Source organism: Diceros bicornis, chromosome 24, assembly GCF_020826845.1.
Source record: "Diceros bicornis minor isolate mBicDic1 chromosome 24, mDicBic1.mat.cur, whole genome shotgun sequence".
NCBI lineage: Eukaryota > Metazoa > Chordata > Mammalia > Perissodactyla > Rhinocerotidae > Diceros > Diceros bicornis.
The window spans coordinates 13,870,015-13,893,250 of NC_080763.1; the positions used below are offsets into that span (position 1 = coordinate 13,870,015).

Sequence of the window (23,236 nt, forward strand, 5' to 3'; positions counted from 1 at the left end):
CTGAGAAACTTGGTATTATTTCCTGGTGAACAAAATAAGAGTGCTACTTCACCCCAGAAACTTCCCTACAAATGAGCTCTCTGTGCAAGAGAGAGGCTGGCTGAGAAGGGCTGCTGATGCCCCTCAGATGGGCCTGGCTCCGTGATCACCCCTTTCAGGAAGTGGCGCCTGAATGAGATCATCCTTGGGGCGCTTGCCCTTATTTATGGCCACTCGCCAGAAAGCAGGCGCCTCTCCCAACCACTCTGTGGTCAAATGACAGCAGGGACCCCCAGAACCAGTTGGCTCCGTGGAAAAGAAGGGCAGCCCTGATGCTCCACTAACCAGGCAAGGGGATTCCCAACCAGCAGAATGCTTTGAGGAGAGATGAAAAAGCAGCAACGGCTTGGAAAAAGCAAAAAGAGAGGGAGAGAACATGTAAGAGAGAGACAGAGAAAGAGACAGACAGTCAACGAGGAGCCTGTAAGAAGAAAAGTCTGGGTGGTTCAACAGGGGTGCACCAACACAGAGATCCTGGCCCATCACCAGAGGGGAACTCATTCTAAACAGTATTCTTTATGAAATATGAAAATAACACTCTAAAAAGTTATTCTTTATGGTTGGGGAGATGAAAAAGAGATTGTATTAGACAAAATATTTCTATCACAAGACATCATCACCCCTTGTGTTCTAATACAACGTAATTGGCTGAAGACAAATGCGAGCTCTTCTTTGTAAGTGGCCTCCAAATTTGGATTTTCTATACAATTCCTCTTGCAGCTGCTGGGTCCAAAAAACTCACAAAAAACAAACACACCCAAACAAGAACCAGGGGAATGCAGTGTCTGAGAGCACCAGCCGGGGAGGAAAGCTGATGGCTCCTTCACCACCATGATTGCCTCGGAGGGAACTCGCTCGAGCCTCACCCCTTCCCAACTTCTCTCGGCAACATTGCTGTGCAGGGCTGGAGCAGGATCCTGGTGGGACACCTGTGCCTTGCCACTGAGAGGCTCACAGGGCTCGGGTGCTGGGCAGAGCTGTGGAAGCACTGGCTGAAGCTCAGGCTCTGGCCCAAGGAGTGAGGCTTGGCAGATGGCAAGGACATACACAGCTCAGCTGGCCTCAGAGCCTCCTTGTCTAGTTCAGGGGAGGCAAGAAAAAGAAGCAATGTGCTAGTGCTGGGGGCTGTAGCTCCCACCAACTTCAGCAGGCAAAACGCAGTAGAGCCCAGGAGGCAGTCTCTCCAGGCATCTTGCTTCAGGAGCAGACAGGACTGTTGTTGTTTTACAAGGCAGCTCACCTCCTGAGAAAGGGGCTTCCTGATGCTCACGTTACAAGGTCGGGCCAAGAGGCTTTGCTGAACCTCCTCACCAGGACTCTCCACAGCCGCCACCTGAGAGGGAATATCCGGTGGGAGGGAGGGGCCTCCACCGCCAAGTTCTTTTCCCTCAGCATCAGACCATCCAACTTTCTCTGAGCCATTGACCTGCCTCTGGGCCATCTGCAAGCAAGCTCAGCACGACGCCCCTCCAGAGGCTTAGCCAAGTCCAGCAAGGAAGCAAGAGATACCATGTTTTGAAGGGAAAATTCAGTCCTGCTAATAGCTTTGGGATGCTCTAGGCAAGTCATTTCTCCTACTCACAAAGCCTTCTTCCACTTGAAAAGGAAGAGATCATACTACCCAACCTGCCCCAAAAGGAGTAGCAGGAGCAAACTTTGCAAAGATAATGCCTTTAATTTTCTAATCCCTCCATCCAGGGCGATGAAAGATTCCCAGGGTTTATGGAATGCCTGTCCATACAGGAGTTCAAAGCACCTCAAAAGATGGGCTCTGCCTAAAGGGCCGGAGTCCTCAAGAACTCGTTTCCTGGTGGGCAAGGATCGCTGGCACGAGAGATAAAAAGCAAGCTGTAGCTGTTGTTGACACGCTCTGGACGAGTTCACTACCTCTGTGTGCAGGGAATGAAGTTCTTAGTTTTCTTTCGGGACTTGAAGAAAATTTGGGTCCACGTTTGACTTTCCTTTTCATTTGTCCTTACGGTCCAGTGCATCGCCTTGGGGGATTAGCACCAGAAACCAGTAAACAAAGACTGGACACAAAGTGAGTAACTCCAGAACGCCGAGCATGAAACCCAAACACACAGTATGCCTTCTGCAAGCAACCAGCGTACAGAGATCTGATAGGGAGGGTATCAGAAAACCACAGCCATTTTAATCTATGACAAAGCCTCGAACTGGGCAAGTCTTTGCTTAGAAACTCTGGGTACATATTTGTGACAATGATCAAAGTACAGAAAGCATCCCTCAACTCAGTTTCTGGATCTCAGAAAGAAAAACAATCCAGATTCTGGAAACCATTTGAGGTGAATGAGAACAGCTATTCTTTGGAAAATACAAATTATTTCTAGCACAAGGAACTTCAAAGAGACATCTAAATTCTTGTCCTAAATTTTTGTTTTTTATTTTATTTACTATTGCAGGAATAGGGGAACCATTAGTTATCAAAAATATTTATGTTCAAAATTTTACACCATTATAGGATATGTTTCTAATAGGACCTTGGACTCATTGATTCTTTGACCCCTTATAACACATGAGACCAGCTGAAAATTACCAAATTTGCTAAAGAGAAACCAAGCTATAATGACAACAGTAGCCATCATTTTTGCTCACCTACCATGTGCCAGACATCTGACACACATTTTTATCCAGTCCGCAGCACAATCCTATCTGCAAGGTAGGTATCATTAGTCTCCATTTTACTGAAGAGGAAAATGAAGACCAAAAAGATTAAATTACCTGCTGAGGCTACAAAGCCTAGTAAGTGTTGGAATCTGGATTTGAAGCCAGGTCAGACTGGAGCCAAAGCACGTACTCTCTCTGCCATACCGCAGGGCAGGAGTTTCCACTAGAAATGAAGTCGCCTCACAAGGAATGGAAATTTACTATTCACAGCACAGTGAACAGAGGTTGAGGATCAGTACCAGGTGACACCAGCCAAAGGGGCAGCTGTGTTAAGCTTGGTTCATTTTTAAATCCTTTAAAGGGCTGGGCAAGTGACTTGGGGAAGCAGTAGATTTAATATATTTTGCAGATGAGGCTACAGTGGAAGACAAAAGAGACTAACAAGGGCACCATCTAGAGAAACTGGAAACACAAGCAGGGGATACAATGAGATCAAAGTCAGGAGTGGTGGGAGGCCCTGCCAGGGGAGGGGAAAGTGTACAGAGCTGGGACACTCATAGTGACTGGAAGGGAGAGAACTAGAGGGGAATCTGCAACTCGACACCAAGTTAGTAAGAGGAAGCGGGGGCCGGGGGGTGGAGGAAGGAAAGAGGAAAAGGAAAGCAAAATGGCAGTAAAATCTAGTCTACGTATGCCCGGGCCCTGCCTGGGAGAAGGGGCAGGTGACTCCCTGGGCTGCAGGAGCATCTTTCTCTATTCTGTCTGTTAGGAAGGAATGGAAGGAGTCATGGAGACCAGGCTTCCACTTCTCCAACAAACCTGGTCTCGTTTTACCAGTCCCCTCACCTTAAACAGACGACCCAGCCCTAGCAGTTTAAAACTAGCTCTATATTACTGGTCAGAGCAAAACCAAACCAAAACAAAAACACACAAAAGTAAAAACAACCTAATTTGGCATCATTTAAAATCTGGTTAAATAAAGTATGGTTCTTCCACACAATGCAACCATTTTGAATGAGGAAAAGCTACAGGTAGATATATGTGGAAAAATGACTTGGTGTATTGATGAGTAAAACAATGTAAACTGTTAAATAGTATACATAATATAAATATTTTTCCGTAAAAATAAATAGCAATCATATATTTTATTAGTATATGTATAAAAATGTTGGAGGAATATGCATTGAGTTATAGCAAATGATTATCTAGGAGAGAAGGAAGGTGGATGATGAGGAACTTTCATTGTCTATGGTCTGTATTCCTGCAATATTTTATATTAGTAAAATTTTGTATTACATTTGTAAATAGAAAAGAAGAAAATTTAAGTGTCCCTGAAAAGACCACGAGTAAAAAGGTATGCCTCCCACCTCATTTCAATGACAAAGTGTAAAATTGCCAAAACTTAAGTCAGATACTTACCACTGAATAAAGTACTTCATACTCCTAGAATCTAAGGGAATTACAGCAAATATAGCCTGATCCTTGGGCTTCTGCCCTCCCTATAAATAAAGTTTGGGATGGCTGGAGCTGGACTTCCTAGCAAAGAGACCTCTTGTTCATTGGGCATGAAGGAAATCCCCCAGTGACATGAACCAAGCAAAGAAAGTGCATTCACACCCAGAGAGCTTTCAGGAAACAGGATCCTGTCTTATCACCGTCAACAAGGAGACTCATCTTTCACCAACTCATTGAATGAGCCCCTTTGTTTCCCCTAAAGGATCGTCATATACTTTTTTTTTTTTTGGTAAGGAAGATCAGCCCTGAGCTAACATCCACGCCAATCCTCCTCTTTTTGCTGAGGAAGACCGGCCCTGAGCTAACATCCATGCCCATCTTCCTCCACTTTATGTGGGACGCGGCCTCAGCATGGCCTGACAAGTGGTGCGTGGGTGCGCGCCCGGGATCCGAACCCAGGCTGCCAGCAGCGGAGCATGCGCACTTAACCGCTATGCCACGAGGCTGGCCCCCAACGTCATATATTCTTTCTGTGCTTCTACAGAAAGTCCAGGTGCCCCAGAATTTGGCACTGAGAGGCACAAAAGGAGCCCCAATAAAAATTTAATTGTGCACGTTTTCAAGAGAAACAGGATCTGAGGTGGCAGGGGACTGAGAAAAGGGGAGGGGCATGCAGGTAGGTGCAAAAGTGTGAACGCAAGAATGTTTGCTTTATAACTATGCTTCCAAACGTACACGTGTGTCACATACATCATATGTCCCACAATAGAATGGTAAAAAAGGAAAGAGAGGGATGGAGCCTTCTCGGGATGCTGTAGGAGAGGTGCAGTAAGGCGTGTTGACAAATAAGTGCTGATGCGTCATTCTCCATGCCAGGCACAACTCAGGGCACGGAAAACAAACAGTAAACACAAAGTCCCTGCCCTTGAGGAGCCTGCCGTCACCTCGCTGCCTCCTGGAAGTGTGGGACGCCACCTGTCCACCTATCACGGTGCCTTGTATGCAGTAGGGGCTGGAGAACTGTTCACGAGCTCATGTGTTCATCTATGGCAGGGCAGTGCCGCACCTTCTCAGCCCCAAAATCGTGTTCTCCATCACACGAAACCTCCCTTGACCTGTCTCAAACCATCCTTTTCCCATCAGGTTCTCAGAAAAGCAGTCTGCATTCACTGCCTTCTCTTCCCCACCACGGCTTCACTCTAATGCCTGATAATCAAGTTTCCACCCTCCACTAGAGCTGCTTTCTTGAGGGTCACTTGAGCCTCTTACAAGGCTAACAGCCTCCTCCCATCCCTTTCCCATGTGGTCCCTCTCCTGTACTAGACACTACTAACCATCCTTTTTTCAAAGCTGGATTTCCATGGCTTCAGATTCCCTTGGTTCTTCATCCTCAGTATGTTGTGACATCGCAATCACATTCTCTAGCTCCTCTTCCCCCACCCATCCTTTAACTGTAGGCATTACCCAAATTGAAGGCATCTGTTCTCTTCCCTCACGGGATCCTCTCCCCTTTCTGTGCTGACTGAGACTGTCAGATGGACACCCCAAGTCCCGGCCCCTCCTGGGCCCCAGATTCACCCAGCAGCTCCACCGACACACGCTGCTCTTCTTCCCACTTACCACGGTCCACACTGAACTCTCCAACCTCCTCCCCGCTCTCAGAGCTGCTCTTTCTTTTCAGACAAATCTCAGGGAATTAGCAACACCAATCTCCCAGATACCTGAGCTACAAAGCTCTAAGTCATCTTTAACAGGTCTCTCCCCCTCACTCCAGAGCCGTGGGGCACAACGCACCTACCAGCAAATTTTAAGGACCTGCAAAAATGCTTTAAGACTTGGAGAAAAGTGATTGGCACCAAAGTGTAAAATTAAGACTTTAAAATAAAAATTAAGAATAATTCCAAAATCCCTTCAAATATGTTTTGACAGCAAAAACATTACTTTTAATACGTTTGATCATTTATGTGGTATGGCCCACAAAGATCCACAATGGGTCCTACCTCACACCGAGTCCAGATACTCTGACTTCTTGGAATCTCAGATTCACCTCCTCCCTTCCATTCCCACTGCCTTGGTTTAGACCCTCTTAAGCCCGTTATTATGCTTCTGCAGGGTGTCCTAAAACAGAGCTGACAGCATATCACAACCCTATTCAAAAATTTTGATAGTGTCCCCAGGACTTGAAATATAAACTACAAGCTCTTTATAAGACATTCAAAGCCTGCTAAAATCTAGCCCCAACCTACCTCTTGGGCCCCTCTGTCACTACATTCTCCCACTCACCCTCTGCTGCAGCCACACCAGACTCACCATGCCCCTATTCGCCCCATGGAATGCCCTCTCCCCTACGTGGCCAATAGAAAACTTGTACTGGTTTCAAAGACCAGTTCAGATGGCTGCTCCTCAGTGAAGGCTGCCTTCCTAAGATCCCCAGCCCAAACCAATCTTGGCTTCCTAGAGACCCTGGAGCAGTTTGCAGCACCACAATGGCTTGCCTCCCTCCGCCTTGGGTTACACTCAGTCTCACCTGTGTCTGCCCCATTGTGAAACCATAAGCCTCTCAAGAGCTGAGAGCTGTGTCTTCGTCAACTGCCTCTGTGTTTCCCACACAGCCTAGCACACAACAGACAATAATGCATCCTGAAGGACAGCCGCTTCTTGTCCCTCCTCCCCACACCATTCTGTCTACGCTCCACCGCTACTTGGTCCTCCATATCACTGCTGTGTGTGTAGTGGACCCTTAGCTGGATCTAAACCCACAAAACTTGGAAGCTATGGAAAACGCTTAGCTTCAAACCCACCATAACCACTCGTCCTAGTGTCTTAGATTTCAGACAGTGAGAAAGAGAAAGGCTTTGGGGTCAAGCAGATCTAGGTTCAACTCTGGAGTCTGGCACTTAACGGCTGTGTGACCTTAAGCAAACGTGGCTTGACTAGCCTCAGCCTCCTCATCAGCAAAATGGGAACTGTATCTAACTCAATGGACTACTGTGAGAAGTAAATGAGTTAAGGCATTGAAAGGCCCTAGCATGGCACCTGGCATATGACAGGGGCCCATAAGCAAGTAGCAGCAGGAAATAGAAGCAGGGTCCCAAATTTCTCAAACCATGTGGGCAATGTGACCTTGTCAGAAGTCATTCCCCTCCCTGGATGCTCATATAAAATAGAGATTCTTAGATCAGCATCACGAATTCAGACTCAAATTCCACGGTGCTGCTTCTAATTCTGAAAGTCATTATGGAGAAATAGAAGGAGCATAAGATACTATGCAGCTGTTAAGAATGAAAGAGATCATTCTCTATGTCCTGATAGAAAAAGAGGTCCAAGGTGTTTCATCAGTAAATGAAAAGGGCAAGCTGCTGTACAGTATGAAAAATAACCACAACATACACTTACATATATGAGTATGTGTATATACCTGTATATATGTGTATGCACATATATACACATGTACATACATATACCTACACAAACGTTTATGTACCTCCATCTACAGGTGTATGTCTGTATGTGCCTAGAGGGATATAGGGGAAATTAACAGTGGCTACCTCCGGCAATGGGTCTAGGAGTGCCATTTATACTCTACTATACTCTTTGCATTATTTTTACCACGGGTACATGATCATGTTATGATTTTTTAAAAAGCTATAGAAGGAGAAGGAGGAGGGGAGACAGAAAAGGAGGAAGGACTAGGCCACAAATCAAGAGCCTGGGGTTCCACTTACAGTCCTGCCACTAACTTTGCAACCTCAGGCAAATCCCCTCCCCTCTGCTGATATCCTCTATTAGCAAAACAGGGGAGTCGAACCAGATGCTCTTCGGGCATGATTTCTAGGTTATTGGATGACGGCTGCAAGGTGCATTGAGTCCATTTTATCCATAGAACATCTCTGAGATGTTTTGATGCTTTAAGAATCAGGTTTTTAAAAAGGAAAATACACATACTATTTCATTCTGATCCCCTTCACATTTCAATGAAAAAGCACTGGCACCATTTTACAGACAGAGAAACCAAGTATAGACTGTAATGATCACTTGCCAACCAAATAGACTGCTCACCAGACTGCTGTTTGCAAAGAATTATGACGCCAGGAGTTTTATAGCTCCCAGTTCATTCTGCGTCTCCCGCGCTGAGAAGGCACAAGGCTTATGCAAAACAAGCAGAAGGCACTCCTTGCTGGTGGAAACAGTGAGATGTAAAGGGACTTCCTCTGGGTCAGAGCATAAACAAACTTCCCTCCCAGCACATTTGGGAAGTAAGTATTGAACCCTTGGGATCATCTCCGCATCCCTCCCCGACCAGGACTGAAAGCTTCACCTTGAAGATGCGTTTCACTGCAGTCATTTTCTGAGCGTTTTCTGGGTCAGAAGCAGAGAGAGCAGTTAAACCGAGGCTGCTGATGAGTTGTTACATTGAGGGCACGGTGCTGAATTACGGCTCTACCACGCACCCACCCAGCTCACCCAGTGATGTGGTGAGAGAAGCCCACCAATATTTTTCCAGTCTCCCGGGCAAAGTGACTTCACACAGCTTTGAAGGCCAACGACCTGGTTTGTCCTCACAGGTGTGGGTCTCGCCTCGCCACCGAGGGTACTGACGTCCTACTCCAGAACAGTTGGCTCTGATTCTACCATCGTTACCTCACTCTCAATGCCTGTAAACACCTCCATTCTTCTGGAAACTTCCCACAGCGAGGGACCCTCCTGCTTCAGACTTTAAGTTGAATGTCTGGGCATCAAGATTTCCCAACAGTTTTAGAAAGCACATACAGAATGCACACATCCACCTTGCAGAAAAAAGCAGAGCCGGTTCCACCGAGCCCACATGCAGTAGCCTAAATGAGAAAAACCGAGACCAGAGCCTGGCTAAAACACTACAAAGCAAACTTTCCCTGTAAGTGAAAAGGACTGTTCACTCAAAAAGCATGCAGGCAGGCCACTAACCAGCAGTCAGCCTACTGGTAACTTCTCCTGTAGCACCTGGTAATGCTCGAGATGGGATAATGATCCCTGACATCTGTGGCATTCTAGAGCTTCTAGAAGCTGCTTTTGATTGACCCCACTCTCACTGTCACCTCTGATTAAGTTTGCTGTCTGTTGTCTGCTTATCACTGGCCTCATGATGCCCCTTCGAACTCACTGGGGCCTTCAGTTGTCTTGGCTGAGTCCCCTCCTTGTCTCTCTACCGCCAGGTCCCCTGCCCAAGGCCTGACTTTAACCCCGGGCACATCTTTCCAGGGCCTTTTGAGGGCCTTTCCTTTATCAGCTCAGCTCAGACCTCTCCACACACTTATGAAGGCCTCACAGCTCCACTCGCCTCTGGAAGCTAAAAACCAGCTCCCATCAATCACTGGACACAGAACGCAGCAAAGGCAGAGACCGGTGGGATTGCAGTAGGAGTGTGTCCATGACAGAGAGTTTTGTTGAAAGAAACAAAACACGCTCAGAGGCCTGAGCAAGCAGCATTCTAGTGAGTCCAGCCACTGGTGGAACTCACTTTTTGTCTGGGTAAGGCAAAAATGAGGGCAGAACAAACCAACTGATACATACTGTATATTTTACAAGGTTGTTTCTACTTTGACATGCCTTAAGGACAAACAAAAAAGATTAATGTATCCAGAGAAAAACAAAACCACTATACAGGAATTTTTGGTCTTTTTTCTGCAATGTTTTTCTTAACTCTTCAAAATTATAAAACAAAACTTGTATATATTGGTCTGAAACACTCTCTCAAAGAGCCTTTCATAGCTGCATTCTGAGGGTCAGCCTCAAACATTCACTGAAAAATGAGGTGGGAGTGACTATATTCCGCATGAATAACTAAATTTTTCTAGCAATAGACATATTCTGATGATGTAAGTTAAAAATCAGTTGTTACTCTTCCCTCCAGTAAATGGAAAGCAATTGAAGAATGTAGAGGTGGGACGATAGCCTCCACTCAGGTCTGAAGCATTCCTCTTCACTCCTTACTCCCACCCATCAATGTGAGCATCTTCCATGAACCCTTCATCATAATCTTTTATAGGGCAAAATTTGGGGGATTATTTACTGTGTTGAATATTCTTGAAACTTCCCCATCACCCAATTTAATCAGCATTTTCTTGAGCACTGCACATGAGCCAGATGCTGAGTTAGGCACCAGTATCCCACAGACACCAGACATGTCCTTTCTTTCAGGAACTCTATCTGGAAGAAAATCAGACTTGTAACACGACGAACCAGGGTACAATGCAAAAAGTGACAGCTTAAGAACTCAGAGTTGAGAGTGGTATCTTCCTGGGTTAGGGAAGAGGGAAAGCATCAAAGGAGTTATGTTTGAGCGGGGCCTTAAGGGATATATGTGTGTAAGAGATCACAGCTGAGGAAAGGGAGAAAGACATTCCAGGCATAGAAAACAGTAGAAGCAAAGTCATGGAGGCATGAAAATGCACCTCAAGTTGAAACAGTCACAAGCATCCAGTGTGGGGTAAATGGAGAGGGTATGAGGCTGGGAAGAGAAGTTGGAACAGATTCCCTGCCTGGCTGTTTAAACTTTATTTTGGGGCAACGGGGAACCACTGAGGGTTTTAAAGCAGTTGAATGACTCAGTAAAACTCATGTTTTTAAAAATAATTCTGAGGTCAGAGAATAAGATGGGTTAGGAAGGCAGAGACTGAAGGCCCGTTATTCAAATATAAGATAAGAACAGGGACAGTGGAAACTGAAAGAAAGGCACTAATTTGAAAATTTTAGAGGAAAAATGCACAGGAGCTGACAGCCGACTGGATGTGGAAGTGTGAAAAGAAGAAAAACCAAAAAAGTTGCTGAGGTTCTTACTTGGGGAGACAGTGACTACACGAACCTAGCCACAAAAACTGGCAGAAGAACAGGTTTGGGTGTGCAAGAGAGGGCCAAGAGGTCCGACTGCTACATGATGAGTTTGAGACATCTTGCTACAACCAAAGGAAGGCAGCTAGCAGATTGCTGTAAAGCAGATCTGGAACTGATGGGGGAGGCTGGGGCTAGAGATGAGGATTTAGATGCATTGGCAACCTCAACAATTAAAAGCTGGTATAGAGGAAGGAACAACAACAAAACAAGAAAGAAGTGACGGTAAGCAAGCTAGGAGGAGAAAAAGCAGAGCCCGGGTCCCAGAAGCAGAGGGAGGGCTTGGTTTCAAAGCAAGACTAGTTAGTTAACAAGGTCAAATGTTGCAGAGAAGTTGGGACTTGGGTCTGGAAGGAGGCCACCACATTTGACAAAACTAGACCTCTTCTAAAGCAGTTTTAGTCCCGCGGTACAGAGAGCCGCCTTATGACAGTGGGTATATTGTACAGTACTAATTAGCATCTTCATTCTCAGATGTCAAAGAACTAAGTCAGAAGTAGGATTCAGAACATTAATTATTTATTAAAAGCTAATAAGGGAATTCAAGCCTATTAAGGTTAAATCATTACAAACATCAAGCAACATATAAAGGTATACAACAAATTACCTCTTTAATTTCACACCATTAAAGATGCAGGATGAAAGAAAAAAAAGAAACTCTTAGAATTAAGAGCCATGGAATGTTAATCTTCACCCAGATATGGCAGGCACAGTAATTTCAAGGAAGCACAGAGAATAAATACGTGTGGGTTCAAGTCCAGCTGTGACCTTCTAGGTGTGCAATCTTGGGTAAGTAAACTTCTCTAAGCCTGATTTTTTTCATTTGCCGAATTAGGATAATAATAGAAATAAATACACATAAAAGCTCTCAGCATAGTGCCTAGCACATAATAAACGTTGACTTACTATTATAATAATGCTTCATTTCCAAGTTAAGATATATACAAACTCAATTATATATAATTGCAAACATTCATTCTTTAATTTTTTGATCAATAAGTATTTTTGAGCCACTCCCCTCCGTGCACCAAGCATGGCTCTAAGTGCTGGGAATTAAAAAAAAAAAAAAAAAAAAAAAGGAGTAAGACCCAATTCCCCATCACAGAAAGCATGGTCTAATGGTGTAGGAGGCAGGTTGACAGTTACAAAACAAGATGATCCGTCCCGTACAAAAGGAATGAGAAAGATGCTGCAAAATACAAAGGAGGAAGCACTCACTGCTACCCCAGAACCTGGTGAGGGAGAGGAGCTATCAGGCAAGGCTATGAAGATGAGGTAACACTTAGACATTACAAGGAAATCTACAAGGAAATTTTTAAGGATAATAATACATATTAAGGTGCCATCGCACACACAAAAAGCCCTGAAAAAAAATGCCAGAGGAAGAGAAAGTTCTTTGCCCAAGGGCAAACAGCAAGAGAAATGTTGCTGGAAGTAACCCAGACTCTTGTCATCCAGCTCAAGGAGACATTTTGGCTGAAATACATCATCACATAATCTTTACATCCTTTCCTACCTGAGTTTGGGCTACATGCTCTACGAGGCAAATTAAACATCTCCTGCCTGTCCTCTAAAAGTCTCCAATCTAAAAATAGGCAAACTAATATATGAAGAAATTCAAGAACTTTGATGACAAATGATCCCCCAAAGATAGTGTTCTCAAATAAACACTTCTCAAGTTCAGCTTGGTGCCAAAGGTGAGAACGTTAATCAGTTTTGCCCTTCCATTTGAAGACGTCAAATACCAGAGGAAAATATTAAAACCGCACGGTTTGGTTCCTTGAAAAATTAAAAATAGAATTACCATATGATCCAGCAATACACTGGAGTATACGTCTGAGTATATAGCCAAAAGAAGTGAAAGCAGGGTCTCAAAGAAACATTGTATAGCCATGTTCATACCCATGTTACTCACAATAGCCAAGGGGTAAAAACAACCCAAGTGTCCATTGACAAATGAATGGATAAACAAAATGTGGATAATACGTACAACAGAATATTATTCAGCCTTAAAAAGGAAGGAAATTCTGACACATGCTACAACATGAATGAACCTTGAAAACATCATGCTAAGTGAAATAGGCCAGTCACAAAGGGACAAATACGGTATGATTCCACTTATATGAGGTACCTAGAGCAGTCAAATGCATAGAGATAGAAAGTAGAGTGATGGTTGCCAGTGCTGGGTGGAAGAGTGAAATGGAGAGTTCATGTTTAATGGGTACAGAGTTTGAGTTTTGGAAGATAAAAAAAGTTCTGGAGATGGATGGTGACGGTGGCTGCACAACAATGTGCATGTACTTATGCCACTTAGCTTAACACTTAAAAATAGTTAAAATGGTAAATTTTGTTATATGTATTTATCACAATTAAAAAAATAAATTTAAAAAACTGCATGGTTGCCATGCCCATTAAATAACTGTTCTTCTCCACTTAGGGGCAAATGAAAACACCTTGTTTCTGACATTTAGATGCAATGCCATCTGAAGAGGGGATGAGAGCAACAGGTCAGGCACATTAGAAAGTTCTTTATCAAAGGAGCAGCATCCAGTTACCATTCCCTGGGAATGGACACCCTCAGAACCCACTCAGCCAGCTTCATTGGTAACTATCACCTGACAATTTTTTTTGCTGGGAAAGATTGGCTCCAAGCTAACATCTGTTGCCAATCTTTCTCTCTCTCTCTATTTTTTTTCTCCCCAAAGCCCCAGTACATAGTTGTATATTTTAGCTGTAACTCCTTCTAGTTCTAAGTGAGCTGCCACCACAGCATGGCTACTGACAGACGAGTGGTACTCCGAGCATCTCAATGGGTATAACAGGAGTGGTTCCGTGCACAGGAACCCGGGCTGCTGAAGCGGAGCGCATTGAACTTTAACTGCTAGGCCACCAGGGCTGGCCCTGACAATTTTTAATTAATATAATCCCCATGAACCAGCATCATCCCATTAGGCGATGATCGTCAAACTGCACATTCCAAAAATTACTAATCGAACTTCTATGGGCAAAAGCACTAGGCAGCGCTTTTATGTAAGACCCACGACTGCAATTCATAACTTAGTTCTTGCTCTTCAGAACTTACTGTTCTCTGCTCTTAGTTGAGCAAATAATAGATGGACACAAGGAAAGTTATATAATAATAATAAAAGAAGTGTATGATTATGTCCAATTAAGTAGTACATGAGACTAGCCCTTCAACAAATTTGAACAAGGGAGAGATTACCGTGGGCTGGATTGTTCCAGGATGACTGATGGAAACCACTCCAAATCTTGGAGAAATGTTCAGGACTCAGTAAGTAGAATGGGACAAACCTGGTTCAAGTAGACGGTTTGCAATGGGAAGTGATAAGAGATAAGGGTAGAAAAAGAGATTGGAGCCAGATTACAATGGCTCTTAAAAGTCAACTATATGAGTTTGTATTTCCACCTCTATCCGGAGGGGAATCACTGGAGGTTTTCGAGAAGAGGCATTATCTCAGTGTGGGAGGGGTTTGGAGAGGAAGACCCCTAATTGATAGAAAGGTAGACTCCAGGCAACTTAACGTATATACCTGAGGGCTATTAAGTTATAAAAAACTAAAACAAACACGTGCTCTTGCTAGGTTAAAGCTATGACTTTATGTCAGGCTATCTGCTCATATTTGCATTGAATTTTTCTTGAAGGATACACAGGAACCTTGACACTAGCAACTTCTAAGGAGTAGGATGGAGGCAGACGAAGGAAGACTTTTCCTTTTTATTGTATACCCTTGTACAATGTGGATACACTTTTAACCACGTACATGAATTCATTTTCTAATTTAAAGTTTTTTTTTTTAATATGACAACCAGAAAGTGTTAAAAAATGTTTGGGCTCTGACCAGCAAATTCAAAACATTTCTAATTATAAAGTGAAATACGTTTCCATCTTGTTGGTACCACATCTTAATCTCTATCACATAGTGGAGATGTTTTAAGAATGACCTAAAGTAATAGTACTAAGTACACAGAACTAATTGCACATCTCAGGCTTTACTTCAAAACAAACAGATGTCATGAGTCACCCACAATAAAACACCTCCTTTTTGGTGTATTTAAGTGAAAAGTCTGCCTGAGTCTATTCCAAATCAACCCCTCAACAGAAAGAAAAATCAAAAATAATAGCCCACAGTACATTTGACAAGATATATCCCCATCTCAGTAAATGGCTTTTTCATTTTTCCAGTTGCTCAGGCCAAAACCAATGGAGTCATTCTTGAGTTATTCTTTTTCTCCCATCTTCTACATCCAAATCCCATCGACTCTATCTTCAAAATCTATCAAGAAACCAAGTACACTGCACCGCCCCCACCACCATCATCCTAGTCCATCATCTCTAACCTGGACCACTACAGTAGCTTTCATTCCACTTCTGTTCCCTACAATCAATCTTCAACAGGACAGCGAGAAAGATCCTCCTAAAGCACAAATCTGAACAAGCCACTCCCCTGCCCACAACTGCCAGTGGCTTTCTATCACATGGCTAAAACCCAAAGTCCTGGCACGGCCACAAAGCCTGCATAATCCAAACCCCATTTCCTCCCCAACATCACGTCCTGCACTCTCCCCTTGCTCCCTCCACTCTAGTCCCACTGGTTTCCTGCCACTCCTTGGACACAGCAGTGAACCCACCTCAGGGCCTTCAGACTCAACTTGAATCTCTTCCCCCAAACACCCCCATTCCCCTCCCTTGCTTCATTCAGGTCTCTGCTCAAATGAAAACTCATCAGAGAGGCCTTTCCCGACCATCCTACCTCAAATAATAGAACCACCTCTCTTTTCCTTCACAGTGCTTTATTTTTTCTTTATATCACCTGAAATTATGATACATACTCATCTATTTGTTGTTGTTTAGTACCTGTCTCATCCAACTAGAATGTGTGCTCCATGACATTAGACTTTTTAATGCCATGTTCATGGCTATATCCCCTGGGCCTAGAATATGTCTGGCAAACAAATGATAGCTCAATAAATATTTATTGAAGATTGAAGTACAAATCAAGGCACTCAAGATCACTGGACAAAAAGAGGATTTTGAAGCCCAAAACGAGGCATAAGCATAATAATGTCCAGTAAATTTGAGGTAAGGGAATAAAAAAAGCCAAAACATCAATTGACAGGCATATAAACCCTGCATTTATCTATGGCACGCTGGTAATCCACATGCATGCTCCACATTAACTCATGCTTTACAACATCAACTGTGTACATTCTGGAGGGCCGTTCTTGAGGTTTTGTGGCTAATTAAAGAGTAAATACTATAACAAGTTTCCTCCTTCCTCTCCCCAGAGCCAGTGAACTTAGACAAAGTTCTGCTGAAGAAAGCAAGCAATCACTGTCTCAACCACAAGGTCCAGAATATTTAATTACTCCATTGAGGAGAAGATCTTGGAACTAGGAAACTGGGTCAAAATCAGGTTCTGCCATAATCTATCAGAGGGACCTTGGGCAAGTCATTGTATATTTCTAGTCTGGTTTCCTTGACTGTAAAGCAGAAATGGTGAGATCTTCCCTGCTTCTTCACATGGTCATTGTAAAATAAAATAAGATGCAGATATAAAACGGCCTCCTGAAGACTGCATGGACCATACATCATCTGTGCAATCACCACCTTGTACTAGCTGATCGCTAGTTCACATTCCCTTCACTGTCACTGGTGAGCTTTGTCTAAACAAGGATCTGATCAGGTCCCTCCCCTGCTCAAAAACCTTCATTGATTTCAACTTGAACCTTCAATGCTCTTCACAAACTGAACCCAAACCATCTTTTGGGCCACATTTCTAGCCCATTCCTGGGCTGTGCCCCACACAGCCACATGGAACTACTCTTCATTCCCTAACATAATTGTGTTCTATTGCACGTCTGTGCCAGATTAAACGTCTAGGCCCCCATCCCTGCCATCCTCCCTTCTTCCATTAGGGAAATCCTAGGCACCCCCCAACCAGAACCAGGGCTTCCTCCTGTGGGCTTTCTCTCAGAACATCCTTGCTCTCAGGCATCCTGTTGAATCACTGCTTGTTTGCAAGTCCACTTCCCCATCAGACCAGCAGGTCTCCATCTGATCCCTTTTCGTGTCCCCAGCACATAACGGTGTAATGCACACAGTAAGTACCCAATGTTGGCTCTTTTTGACTATTTCTCAAATGGCTCTCTCAGGCCTTTCCAGTTCTAACTCTCTATGACTTATGGCTTAGAGTCAGTATTATAAAAGGCCTTTTCTTACTTCCCCATCCTGGAGGAAATATGCTGGAAGGTGAAGCTGACTGACCACTCCTGGGAGGCTTCAGGAAACAGGCAGGAACTGAGCAAGGGAGAGAATGAGGTTAGGGACCTCTTTCTGGTCCACGTAAGTGATGTCTTTCAAATATGCTTTGTTTTATTTGAAGTGCTATGAATTCTCAAATGAGACAGACCAATATTTAATTCAGGTACAAACGGAAATGATTTTCAACTCATTCATTTTCAGGATTATCCAACTTTCTGCTCCTTTTCATGATAGTGGAAACTCCTGAATTGACTATAATTCAAAGGAATTATTGTTCTTTAGCTGTCAAGGTGCCCTGTTATTCTTTGCATAAATATCCTGGATGATCGGAGCCCAGTTCAATGCAAAGTCTATTTTTTTCTAGCCCTGTGCTCTTTCACTTGCTAAATTTATAGCATTCAAATGAAAGCAAGAAAGGAAGCCCCGCATTTGCCCCCACTGCTAACGTGATCTATGTCTGGGTTTTAACTGCCCTTGTAATTATACCCTTGGCCAGGTCTGCACAGGTATAGTGTAGAAATTAAACATCATGGCAAAGCCCGAAAAGGCCTTGTTGACGTAGGAAGATGAGGGCTTTGTAATATTTCCTGCCACCAGGAGAAGGAGAAAGAAAAATGAAATGTGGTGTGGGAATGTCATCAGCTACCCAGCAATCCATTGAGGATGCACTTTCTGCCTATGATGGCCTCTGAGACTGCGTGAGCTGTAAGGCTGGGGATCCCCTGGCGGTTTGATAGTCAGCCAAGGCTGGCTGAAAATGGAAGAACTTGGATTGCCCGGCTGTGAATGAAGAAATAAGCACAGCAACAAAGGGAAACATGCTATGACATTTTCTAAATATTTACCAAGGGGAGTTAATTCAGTGAGTGGAGCCAGATCTGACAGTGAATTCTCCTGACCGCCTCCTACAGCTTCCCTCCATCTCCATCTCCATCTCCAAAACCAGGTGACCTTCACCTCTCAAGGTTGTCAGAGGAAAGAAGCATCTCTGTGATACACCCAGCAAGTGCTACGTCATGATTCTGGCACACGGACCACTGCATTTACTCTTCCGCCCCAGATTTCTCATCTAAAGTAGAGAAGTAACCAAAGAGCTGTCTGTAAAAAACAACAGAGTCAATACAAACTACTTTTAAGATAAAATACTTCTTTCTACAGTAATTTTCAGCTAGTAACATCCATACAGTTTCAGAACCCAGTTTCCATGAACTTCCCTGCCAGTCCTCATTATAAATTCAAATTTCTCATCAGCCCACACAGTACAGTAATTTTCATTCTTGATCCTCCCAAGGTCAATTGATAAATGTTAATCTGCAGGTCTGAGGTTATAAAGAAACATGATGGGGGCTGGCCCGGTGGCATAAGCTGTTAAGTGTGCGCGCTCCGCTGTGGCGGCCCAGGGTTCACCGGTTCAGATCCCGGGTGTGCACCAACGCACTGCTTGGCAAGCCATGCTGTGGCGGCGTCCCATATACAGTGGAAGAAGATGGGCACGGATGTTAGCCCAGGGCCAGTCTTCCTCAGCAAAAAAAGAGGAGGATTGGCAGATGTTAGCACAGGGCTGATCTCAGAAAAAAAAAAAAAAAAGAAACATGATGGATAATGAAGAAATGTACTTTGTGTCACTTTAAACCTCCCACTTGTCATGTTTCCGACATTTTCAGGTCCTGGATATAAAGTATAATCTTGTGTTTGATTTTGAAATTTGAAATAACACACTTCAAGAGTAATTTGGTGATTAGATTAGATGAGTTTAGATTAAACCAGGAATCTGACAATCCCAATAATTCCCTAAAGTCCTTTCCTTCCCCACTGCCCTAGAAATGCTACATAATTATTTGTCTTAAGATTTGTACTGTCTCAAGATAAAGACGTACATATCTATTGTGTAAAATGGATACATTGTACACCTAATAGGCAATGGAGAGATTATGGAATAGTTCAGAGTTTAATGCTCACTAACTTCTCTCTTGCCTATCTCTAATACTGTTTTTTTTTTTAAGATTTCACTAAGGGCCCCCTGGTGGCGTAGTGGTTAAGTTCGCGTGCTCTGCTTTGGTAGCCCTGAGTTTGCAGGTTCGGATCCCAGGCGCAGACTTACACACCACTTATCAAGCCATGCTTTGGCAGGCGTCCCATATATAAAGTAGAGGAAGACGGGCACGGATGTTAGCCCAGGGCCAATCTTCCTCAGCAAAAAGAGGAGGATTGGCAACAGATGTTAGCTCAGGGCTAATCTTCCTCATCAAAAAAAAAAAAAGATTTCACTAAGATGAAAGTATTGGATATTAAAACATCTCTCTCAAACGAATCATACACCTCTCAAAATCTCCCTCAAAGGAAAAGAAAACTTCAGTGGTTGATTAGGCAGAACTTCAGGAAATAAAGCCTATATTGGCCTTGAGAGAGAGAGACCAGAAAGAAATGGGCTAGAATGATAAGAAGCACGGCAGGCATGCACCACAGCTGCACACCCACAACCAGGTACACTGCAGTTAAGTCTCACCTTTAAGCAAGTAGCTACACAAACAGAAGGCTGGACTCAGGGATCTCCAAGGTCCCTTCCCACTCCAATAGTGGTTGCCTCATGAATTTTCTATAGTCATCCTCCGTCCTATCACACTGTCCCCATGCATCATCAAGCCCTCCTGGCCACTTCCAGGACTGAAAGGAAAATATGCTCTCAAAAAATCCATGCTTTGACTACTGCCAAATTACAGTTCTGGCCTTGAAACAATGACCTGAACATAATGGGCAAGGCTAAATACCTCTGAGCAAATAAGTGTCCAATACCATCTTCAGGCAGTATTTTTAAAGCTTCTCTGACGTATGCAGAAATATTACCCAAGGTCTTGAGAGTGAAAGATTGTGAGGTGAATAGACAATCCTATAACCAAACCTTTCCAACTTGTACTTCTATATCCCCTGCCGAATGTCTAACCTTAAAAAGAGAGTGAGTTTGAATCCTGGCCCCACCTCTCATCAGTGGTGTGATGTGAGGCCAATTATTTGATCTCCTTGAACCTGTCTCCCCACTTCTAAAAGACTGATAATATGAGCTACCTTGTAGAGTTTCTGTGACAATTAAATAGGATAATCTAAAGAAAACCGAGTATTCATTTATTCATTCCCTCATTCACTCAAAAATTAACTGAGTGTCCACTACCAGCCAGGCACCAAGCTGGGCACTGGTACATAAAAGATATAAAAAACGAAAGCTATGATTATTTTTATTTACCAAAAACAGTCTGTTTCCAGAACTGTGGCAGAACCATCAGATTTTGACTTTCATGACTAGTTCGAAACTTTCATTCACACCTAGTTTGCCTAAGATAGTCATTTTTAGTTTGTCAGATATGACCCCCGGTGGGAGCCTGCCTCCTGCCACATCTTTGCTTACCCCAAAGCTGATCATCCAGCAGGCGTTCTGCTAGAGGACACCTTCAGAACTCTTGGAAGAAGCCACGACCAGAGCAAAAGGTGGTATCCCAGCTCTCAGCTGGGCAAGCCACTCAGGAAAACTTGATATGCCTTGCTACAAGGCCCATCCTGGATGCCTGGGAGTTTTTGGGTGCTTTCAATTCCACAAGCAGACTCTGAGTCTTCCGAGAACTCGGGATTAACGGGACTGGCTCATCCCCAGTCATTGCGACTGGGCCACTGATAAAGCTAAGGGGTCTATGGGCCACATTTTCATAATGTTGGGTTCACGTCTTTCAGCTGTGCTTTACTCGAGAGTTTGATCAAGTTCTGAATAAATGACCTACCTCTGAGGAGTCAGCTGGTTTGGAGGCTAGTGGGCTCTTCTTCAGTGAGAACCTAATACTCCATTTCTTAAGTAGCTCACAGCCTGGGGGCAAGCACAAGACCAGCTGTGTTGGGTGCTGGGCCATCAGTACACTTAAGATTTTGCATTTACGGAAAAGAATTTTCAAAGACATGCTGGAACCCAGGGCTCCTAGCAGAAGAGTAAAAATCCAACCCTGGAATAGGAAGTGACCTGCCTGGGTCACAGGGTCAGAAGGAAGTCAAAGAGGAAATTCTAGAACAAAATTCAGGACCATCTGTGAAGCTAAGGATGGGTTAATGGATAGCACAGAGGTGCCTAAAATTTTTGATTTGCAGACTCCTCTCAGGAGCCATCTGAATCACTTTCCTTAGACACTGAAGTCTAGTGTGACCACCTCAAGGCTGTGGATTCTACACGGATGCCTCCTACCTGGAGGTGACAGCCTAGCCTCTCCTCACAGGAGTTCTCAGCACAAAAATACTGTCCCTATATTTCCCCCTCCCCCATCTGATGCATCTAAAATTAAAAAAAAAAAAAACGTGGCTTTTCATTTTTCTTCAGCGAGTTAAGAGTATTATTAACAACTCCTGATGCCTCTAATTGCTCACTGAAAACAGTGGTTTGGATATTAATAGGCTGTAAATCACGGCCCTACCTGGGGCTCGTTGTCACGGAAACAGTACTCAATCCCACAACTACTTCCCCACCCTTGAAAGCCTGGGCGAATCGGTGAGAGTCGGGAATTGTTTTAAAGCTGTTACTTCTCCCACTTTCTGCTATTTCTCAGGGCCAAGTTGCTGAGGAGAGAGGAACTGGTGAGGCGGGTGCGAGTAGAGCGGACCGCAGCAGCTTGCAGGAGCGGAACTGTTCGAAGGGGAAGGGGAAGGGTCCTTGGAGCATGGCTTGGGGCACCCCAATCTTTTCTTCCTTGTGTCCGCGCCGGGCCACTCTCTCCGCAGGGTTTCGGGTGCCCGGAGGCCGAGCCCCCTGGGCTGCCCTGCCCGTCCTCCCTGCCTGGGAGCTGGGCTGCCCGGAGAGCGCGCAGACAAGTTCCCCAGAAGAGAATCTGAGCAGCCCCCACGGCTGAGAAACCGGGCAGCGGGAGGCAGACAGGGCAGCGCGGAGGTCGGACAGGCTAGAGGCAGAACCCCCTCCGCCTCCACGCCGGGGTCCTGGAAGAGGCAGCCCGGGAGCAGAACACGCACCCCCTCACCGCCCTGGCAGCGCCCCCGGGCGACGCTCCAGGAGCCGGCTCTCCAAAGCAAGCGCCCAGCTCGCCAAGCACCTCCGAAGCCCACGCGGATTCCCGCGCCTCGGGGTGTTCGCTGCCGCAGCCGCCAGGGCCTCCCGGGCCCCACGCTCGGCACTCGGGGCTGGGCCCCCACCCGGTCCCCTGGGCCCCGCACGTCACGCGCCCCCTGGGCCCAGCGCCGCCTCTGCGCTGGCGCCGCGCGCCCCTCCCTCGTGCACCCGCACCCAGCCCTCTCGGGCCGTCGGGCCCTCCCGGGACTCACCTGCGCTGGGGCTGTAGCGGCGGCCACCCCGAGCCCGGGGGCCGCAGTGGCGGCGGCGCAGGGGGAGGAGGGCAGCGCGGGGCTCCTGGCACAGCGGCCGCCGGGCGCCTGGTGCTGCCGAGCCGCGGACCCGCCCAGAGATATAAATAACATTATCTGAGGAGGGACATTCCTGCCGGGGGACATCGCTGCTGCCGGGACCAGATAGTCCCGCGGCGGGGGCGGGGAGGCGGGGCCGCAGCCACCCGCAGCGCCAGGCCCAGCCCCCGCCTTCCCCACCCACTCCCGCACCTGCCAATCAGCCTCCGCGCCGGGGGCACCTGCCCGGCCTCCGCCCGGCTCCCGGGGCCAGCCTCCGCCTCCGGGCGGGCCGCCTGCGTCCCGGACACCAGATGCCTGAGCCGCCCGCATCGTCCCCATCGTCGCTCACCTCCCCTAACCTCGCGCTACCTTGAGCCCCCTGCAGCGGAAAAAGGGTTTGACTGCAGGTCGGGCCTAATTCGTGCGCCCGGAGCGGCGAGCCTAGCCACGAAAATGAGCCCTCCAGCCTTTCCCGCCCTGCATCCCCACTGTATACCGTCAGGTTTTTTAAATATTTTAAGAAACGCTTAGGCTGTAGGGTGGGCGAGGCGGGCGCCCCGGCAGTGCGCCCCCGCTGCAGCG

General features: G+C 45.6%; 1 protein-coding gene across 2 annotated transcripts in view; it reads right to left on the reverse strand.

Moving 5' to 3' along the window:
- The window catches only part of SPTB (spectrin beta, erythrocytic), a 109,024-nt gene extending 86,273 nt beyond the window's left edge, over positions 1–22,751 (reverse strand). For both annotated transcript variants that reach the window (XM_058567109.1, XM_058567108.1), the window contains exon 1: positions 22,574–22,751. The gene's annotated coding sequence lies outside the window, so the exon portion shown is untranslated. The remainder of the gene's footprint in view (positions 1–22,573) is intronic.
- Positions 22,752–23,236: the final 485 nt, after the last annotated feature.